We start from the raw sequence: 7,219 nt of genomic DNA on the forward strand, positions 1-7,219 counted from the left end.
GCACTTTTTGCAAGAAGGGGATGGCTTTTGAGACAAGATATAATTGTCACAATGAGAAAGAAAGGCATTGAGCCATATAACACTCTTATGCAAGTATGTGCCAATTAGAGAGAGTTTCAACTGCATGCAAACTTTCAGAAAGATGCCTGCTTCTATACAGGTATTGATGGCATGGAAGGAAGAACGGCCGGTGGCCGGAGTGTGTGAAGGAGAAGAGGCGACCGGCTATGACAAAGTTAGGGATTTTGATAACAAAGGAGAGGAAGACAAGTTTATTATTAGTAACTCCTAACAAATGACTACAACACTCGAGTAATCTTTAATGCTTTAAAATACAGTGTTTATATAACCCAAATTAACATCAAATACCAACAGACTTTTAACTAATATCAACAACCTCTTAACTAATTATTATTATTATATCTAATTACATTCTAACACCTACTATCTGAAATCAATCCTGAACCTGACGGATCATTTCTTTTTCTGATATACAAAATATGGGATTCCACTAAGTCGAATTTTAGGATATCTCTATCCAGACCGTTTGTTCTTACTTCAACAAAGGAAGCACAGACCATTCCATTTCTTTAATAAAAAACAATCTATAATGTTTATTACAGCTTGCATCTTTCATGACTCTAAAGCTGCCATTTTTCCTTCCAACAAAGCTCGAAGACATAAAGATCATCAATAAATAATATCCATAATAAACATGTATCATTCCTCAAAAGTTCAAGACTTCGGCAATGATACAACTTCTATACAAGACAAAATGCAGTAAACAATCTAAATGTTTTAAGATGCCTACCTTTCAATATTTATGTGTACAAAGATGAAGCACACACCTTCAAATGCCTTCTGGACAAGATACCAGCTTCGTGGAAATGCAAACCAGGTCGGTTTAGGATTCGTTTCCTTGTTCAAGAAGGCTTTGTGTGTTATTACCGCTTCCACGAGCCCTTTCTTTCCAAATTTGTTCCACTTCGACGAATGTCAATCCCTTGATCTCCGGCACATAAATAGTAACGAAAACGACTGTGAGCAAAGCTATGCCAGCGAGGATCAAGAAAGTAAAACCAGTTCCTACAGCTTCGGTGATTGTAAGAAAAGTCTGGGCCACAATCAAATTTGAAATCCAATTCACTGTGGCAGACATGCCCCCGCATATCCCTTGGTATTGCTCAGGGTATATCTCCGAGTTCAAAAGTCAAAGTTCAGCGTGGAGGGGCGAGCTTGATCTAATTCTTTTGTTGAAGCCAGCAATCCAACCACCATCAGAGTCCCGGATTACGCCTCCTATCGAGCTACTTCCAGAAACGGGGGGAAACCCAACCATCAGAGTTTAAACAGGACCATCCTGTGGGGGGATTATTCTAGGTTTGTTCATGTAGGAGAGGCGTCCTGCTTGTAAAAGAGATTTGTCCAGTATTATCAATGCATTTATCCCACAAGATGCTACGTTGGAGAATCGATATTGGCGATTGAATCATATTGGAGAAAACCAGCTCATTTCTAGGTTTCCAAAGCTGCCAAAGGGTTGAGAGGAGCAACTATGACCAGGTGGGTCCATTATCATGTAAGGACTTGGTGACTCGACTGTTGTGAATAACCCACTGCGAAAGATCAGAGGTCTAAAAGGATCGCTCCAGATAAGGGTGTAGGGTCATGTCCCAGATCCTTGGAGCATTAATACAATCCCGAAGAACATGGAGAGTAGTTTCAAAAGTATCCAAATGAAAAACCGGATACGTTGGGGAACACGGAGGCTTCAGACGAGCTTCCACTGACTATCAGCAGCGTTCCACGTTGTTTCAGTGAGATTTGAATAAGCCGAATTGGTGCTAAAACGGTCTTTGGTCAACCTCCAGACAAGTTGGGACTATTATCTCTTTATATAGATTGTAAGTATTAATTTCATGTCATCTATGACATATATAACATAATTGATCATTTAATTTTGTGTCATATTTTACATTAGTATTGTAACTTCTGTGTCACATCGTATTTATTTTGTGTGCTTGGATTGCATTGCACTTGAAGTTAGTATGCTAACACGTTATCTTAATTCTCAAATCCTAAAGATGTTCCATTTAAACTTGGGATATACTTGTTTTCGGCTCATACTACTCTAATCCCCTTGATTCCTAAAATGAAATACAATCAAAGGAAAAGGGTACATTATTGTTCCGATTAAATTGTTGGAAGGTCATTGAGGAAATTAAAAAAAAGGGTAAATTATAGGTTCCCAAGAAGTGATAAATCTTCAACTTGGGTGTTGTTGGTTGAACTTTTTTTTATCCGATGATGCAATTATTTAACTCTCTTATCGAAAGAAAAAATATTCATCTTATTAGTAACAGATTCAGAAATATTTTTAATGATGAATATAAGCACATTTTTTTTCGTTTGAGTATACCATTAGTAAAATAAAACCTACTTAGATCCGCTATTGCATCTTATGATTTCCTCAACCGAAAATGCACGTATAGAGTGATTAAAGAGAGGTGGAGTTGGTGAGTGATATATACCATTTATGTGGGCATATAGTGTTATGTTTGTGACTCGGTGGGTTTTCAGATTCATGAGAAAGTAATTGCTTTAATACTAGCAAGGGGGCTATCTTACTTTAAATTTTAATCCTTCTAGAGCCGTAGGATTTAGGACAAGTATTTATTAGGTAGTTTTATACATTCACCGTATTCTAATGATTATGCTAATTTCGAGGGTTAAATACCAAAATGGGATTAACGCCCAACTCTTGCTAAACCCCATCTCTTTTCAACCCAAGTCCAGCAATTTCTTTTGGTTCTTCTAACCCGATCTCTTCCCAATTTTTCATCGTTTCTAATTAGGCTTCCTTTAATCCAATTCCCTTCATTTTCTTCGGTTAAAATTTCTTTTGGTTCTCTCAAGTGATAATTTGGCTAATCCCAGCAATTGCATTTGCTTCTTTCAAGTGATAATTTCATTAATCCTTTCACCAAATCATTTCTTTCTTTAAAAATCAATGTATAATATTTAGTACCTAAACTATCAGCTTTGGTCTATTTTAGTACTTAAACTTTTATTTTTTTCAAAAACATACCGAACATTTAATTTTCATTTCATTTTAGTACTTAACATATTTAATACCTAAACTATAAATTTTAGTTCGTTTTAGTACCTAACGTTCAATTTCTTTAAAACTTACCAACAAATTTTGAACGAAAGTACTAAAATGATACAAAAATTAAAATTTTAATGGAGATGTGCTAAAAAAATTAAAAAGTAAACTTTAGATATAGTTTTGAAAAAATCAAAAATTTATATACTAAATATACCAAAATTGATAATTTAGGTACTAAACGTATAATTTATCTTATTTTTTAAAAATAATATACAAATCACTTGATGGGTTTAATTTAATGTATAAATATAATATTAAAATACATGACTCGACTATATTAAATGATGTTTAAAAAAAATATGATGTACTCACTTTTTTATTTAACCAAGGTTTTTTTTCGCTTGACTATTTTTTTGTAAAGTTTTTTTTATCGAGTCAATAATATTATATTATATATTCTTTTCTTTCTCTGAGTTTGTATTTAGTGATTTTTTTAATGAAATTTTTAACGATACACGTAATTTGATTATTATCATAAAAAATTGTTAATAATATAAATTATTATAGATATTCATAATATTAAAATGAGATAAATCATTACTCTCCTATAATTTATACTATTACTTATTACTTATTTATCATTTTTATTTATTTATGTCTTGTATTTATCTTTGATTTTATAAGCTTTATTATAATTCTTTACCCCCACAACTATACTATAAAAATATATGAGTCAAGTATGTTGCGTATTGCGAGTACTATAAAATTATACGTAAATAATGTGCAAGTATATACAATCGCAAAAGTAATACAGTGATGAGTGAGTATCGTATCCACAGGGATTGGAAGGATATTGAGTAAAATTTATGCACTATTCTAAATTAATTAAGTATAGCTAATGATATTCACAAATGATTATGCCGAGGCAAATGAAATGTGTATGAGTAACAAAAAGAAATGTCATGGCAAAGGAAAATGGTAAAAAAAACAGTAAATAAATAGAAAATAAAATAAAAAGAAGATAATCCTCACGTGACAAGCTTTCAATGGAATGAATGGTAGGGATTGATCTAAGGATGTTAAACTTATCTCTCAGGCAGATTTAAGCTATCTGGTCGTTACTTACTCGACAGGGCTTTCCTAAAATATTCTCACAGGAACCTAACAGAATAGGATGCCAAGGCATCTGCTCTCACTCAACGATGTTGGACAGCCTACCCTATTGATAAAGACACCCTTTTTAGTCGTTGAAATCCTATCCTAGTCTCTTCCGAGATCTAAGGGATTAGGTTATAATACTCCTAGGCCGGTTCAAAGCCCCTTGAAAATACTATAACCCATTGCTTATGAGGATCTTGTCTTGCGTTTCTTCCGAATACTTACAAGTATTTTTAGCTTAGGATTCTTCCGAACACCTAACCTTCATCTAAGAAATGGACATTTCCATGCCTCTTACAAGCCTAGATGGTGAAGCATTCATAAGCAAAGCAAATAAAGAACCAAAATAAACTTAAACATACCATTAAAAATAAAGTTTAAACATCCATTAAACCAACCACCACCAAATAAGTTAGTTCATGGTGGGGTTCGAAATATTCATAGAAAAATCCATAAAATATTCGTTCCAACAGCCCACAAATAAAATAAATAAAATAGGAGCAAAGGGAAGTGAGAAAGAGCCTTCGACGCGCGCCACCGGAGGTCTCCTCGGCCACCACGAACCACCTTAGCTCGCTAGCTCCTCTCGGCGCCTAGCTCACCACTCCTTGAAGCTTTATCAATGGAGGAAAACCCAAGGAAGAAGAAAGGAAAATGGAAAATAAAAATATGATTTTTCTGCTACAGTATGCGTTTCCTTTCTTCCACACCCTCTCTCTTGTGAGGTGTCCTTAAATAATAAAAATATCTAGGGGTAATGATGAGGTTGTTGGGTGATTGTTGGGTGAAAAATACCCCTCATACCCCTAGAATCACACCTTGCATGTGAACCTTATCCTCCAGGTGTCAGTGGTCCCCTAGCAGGCTGTTACAGCCATCATTTCACGTGCAGAGCCAGCTGTCCATGTACAGCTGTATATTTTTGTCGTTTTCTGCGCCAGAAATGCCAAGGCATTTCAATCTGCTTCAGCAACGTGTGATGCCGCGGCATTACTTCACAACTCGCCTATTTTGTTTGTTATTTCCTGCACATCACTAAAAAAACTGCACCTTCCTCCTCATATAGCACCTTAATAAAATAAAATAGCACAACCACCACAAATGCAATTACATGCAGCTACATACATCTAAAATGACTTATATGTACCCTTAAACAAACAATAACTTAAGTCAAAAAGGCCTTAAAAGTAGTCTTTTTACAGAGTTATCACCCCCCCAAACTTGAGTTATTGCTTGTCCTTAAGCAATGGATAACAATTAACACAATCAAAATGTCATGGCAATTTCAACAGTAGGACAACAAGACAAAAATTGAATTTCAACCCTCAGAAAAATCGGCTTCTACATGCTAGACATATCAAGAATTCAAGTACTTTTCCCTAGGTCAAGATTCTTTATGGTGTTGCGTGTGTGATTTATTGTATCTAATCTATACTTAACGAATTTAGGCAATTTCTAATTGAGTTCCCTAGTTTTGCCACGGCATTAACTCATTCATTAAGCACATTTATACTCCCTTTTCACTTACTACACATTTTTTTCTTATTTTTTTCACTTTTTTTTACACTGCTACGAAGGGAGTCAGCTCATCATACCTACCATCCCACACTCTAGGTGAAAGGGAGCATACCTTCCACCCCCAAGCTAGTCAGACAGAGTCATCCCGTGACTACTTTCATTCACTCGTATGCGCGTGGCTGCCATTTATTAAAGAGAGTTCCAGGCAATGCCACGGCAAAGAGAAGTGTCCCTCTACAGCTATGCCGAAGCATTTATTCACGATTAAACAAAATTCAGAGATAAGGGAGTTTTTTTTAATTGATTTATCATTTAAGCATAATACCATATTTTAATGCCAAGGCTAACCAGAGTTCTTTCATAAAAATTTCGTAAGTTCATTAAGTATAGAGAACATACAAATCATGTAATAATAATTCACAAAGCATCAAGCCCTAGAGTCGGTTCTATCATTCTCAATAGTCATTTACATTCAATTTCTAGCCTAAAAAGTTCATCTTCATCAGGTATCATCAAAACATTTCCATCTAACTGTCCTACCATTTACTGATGCCATGGCATAACATTATGCTAATATTATCATGCACATGTTCTACAAAGAACACTACCTCCCCCAAACTTGAGAGAAGCATTGTCCTCAATGCTGAATAAAACTAAGTTAAACTAGACTACATGCTATGTGATGCGATGCAATTCCATGCAAGGTACATTGTCTTCCTAAGATGGTGGTGGAGTCGCGCTGGCAGTGCTAGTAGTATTGCGTCTGGTGCACTTCCTCAGTGATGTGGGGCTTTTGTCAGGATCAGAACTGGGTTCAGCAGCTGGTGTGTTAGGGCCTTCAGTGTTCTTAGATGTTGAGGTCTCCATACGCCCAACAGATGACTTCAGATGTCATCTAGTCCATGTTACCTGGGTTAGCATCCTCTGGCTTGGGTGTACTGTCTTGCTGTGTGATATTTGCAAATGTCGTGGCATCCTCAAATGATGGCAAGATCACGTCCATGATGACGAGAAGATTATAAGCCAAACGTGGGAGCATCTCCTTGTGAACAGGTGCCACGACTAAGTCTTGTTAGAGCCTCAATTACATCTAGATTTGCCGTGGCATATTGGTTTGTGAAGTTCCCTCGTGAGATTTCATCATATTCCTCCTCCAAAACACCATTCGTCCTAAAAAGAACTAATATTAAAAATAAAAATAAAGAAATAAAACAAAGAAAAACAAACAAACACTCATGAAAAACAAAACAAAACAAAACTTCTAAAACATAAATTAAAGAGAGTTGAAGGGATGCAAACTCCAAAACATCATGAATTGCTATGGCATTTTTGTCGCGTTCGATTGGAGCACCAGTATAGACTAAAATGCTCCATATATATAACAGCGCCACCTTCAGTGTAAGTCGATAGAACCCGATTTGTAGGACCTTTGCA

Source organism: Hibiscus syriacus, unplaced genomic scaffold, assembly GCF_006381635.1.
Source record: "Hibiscus syriacus cultivar Baekdansim isolate YM2019G1 unplaced genomic scaffold, ASM638163v2 tig00110676_pilon, whole genome shotgun sequence".
Taxonomy (NCBI): Eukaryota; Viridiplantae; Streptophyta; class Magnoliopsida; order Malvales; family Malvaceae; genus Hibiscus; species Hibiscus syriacus.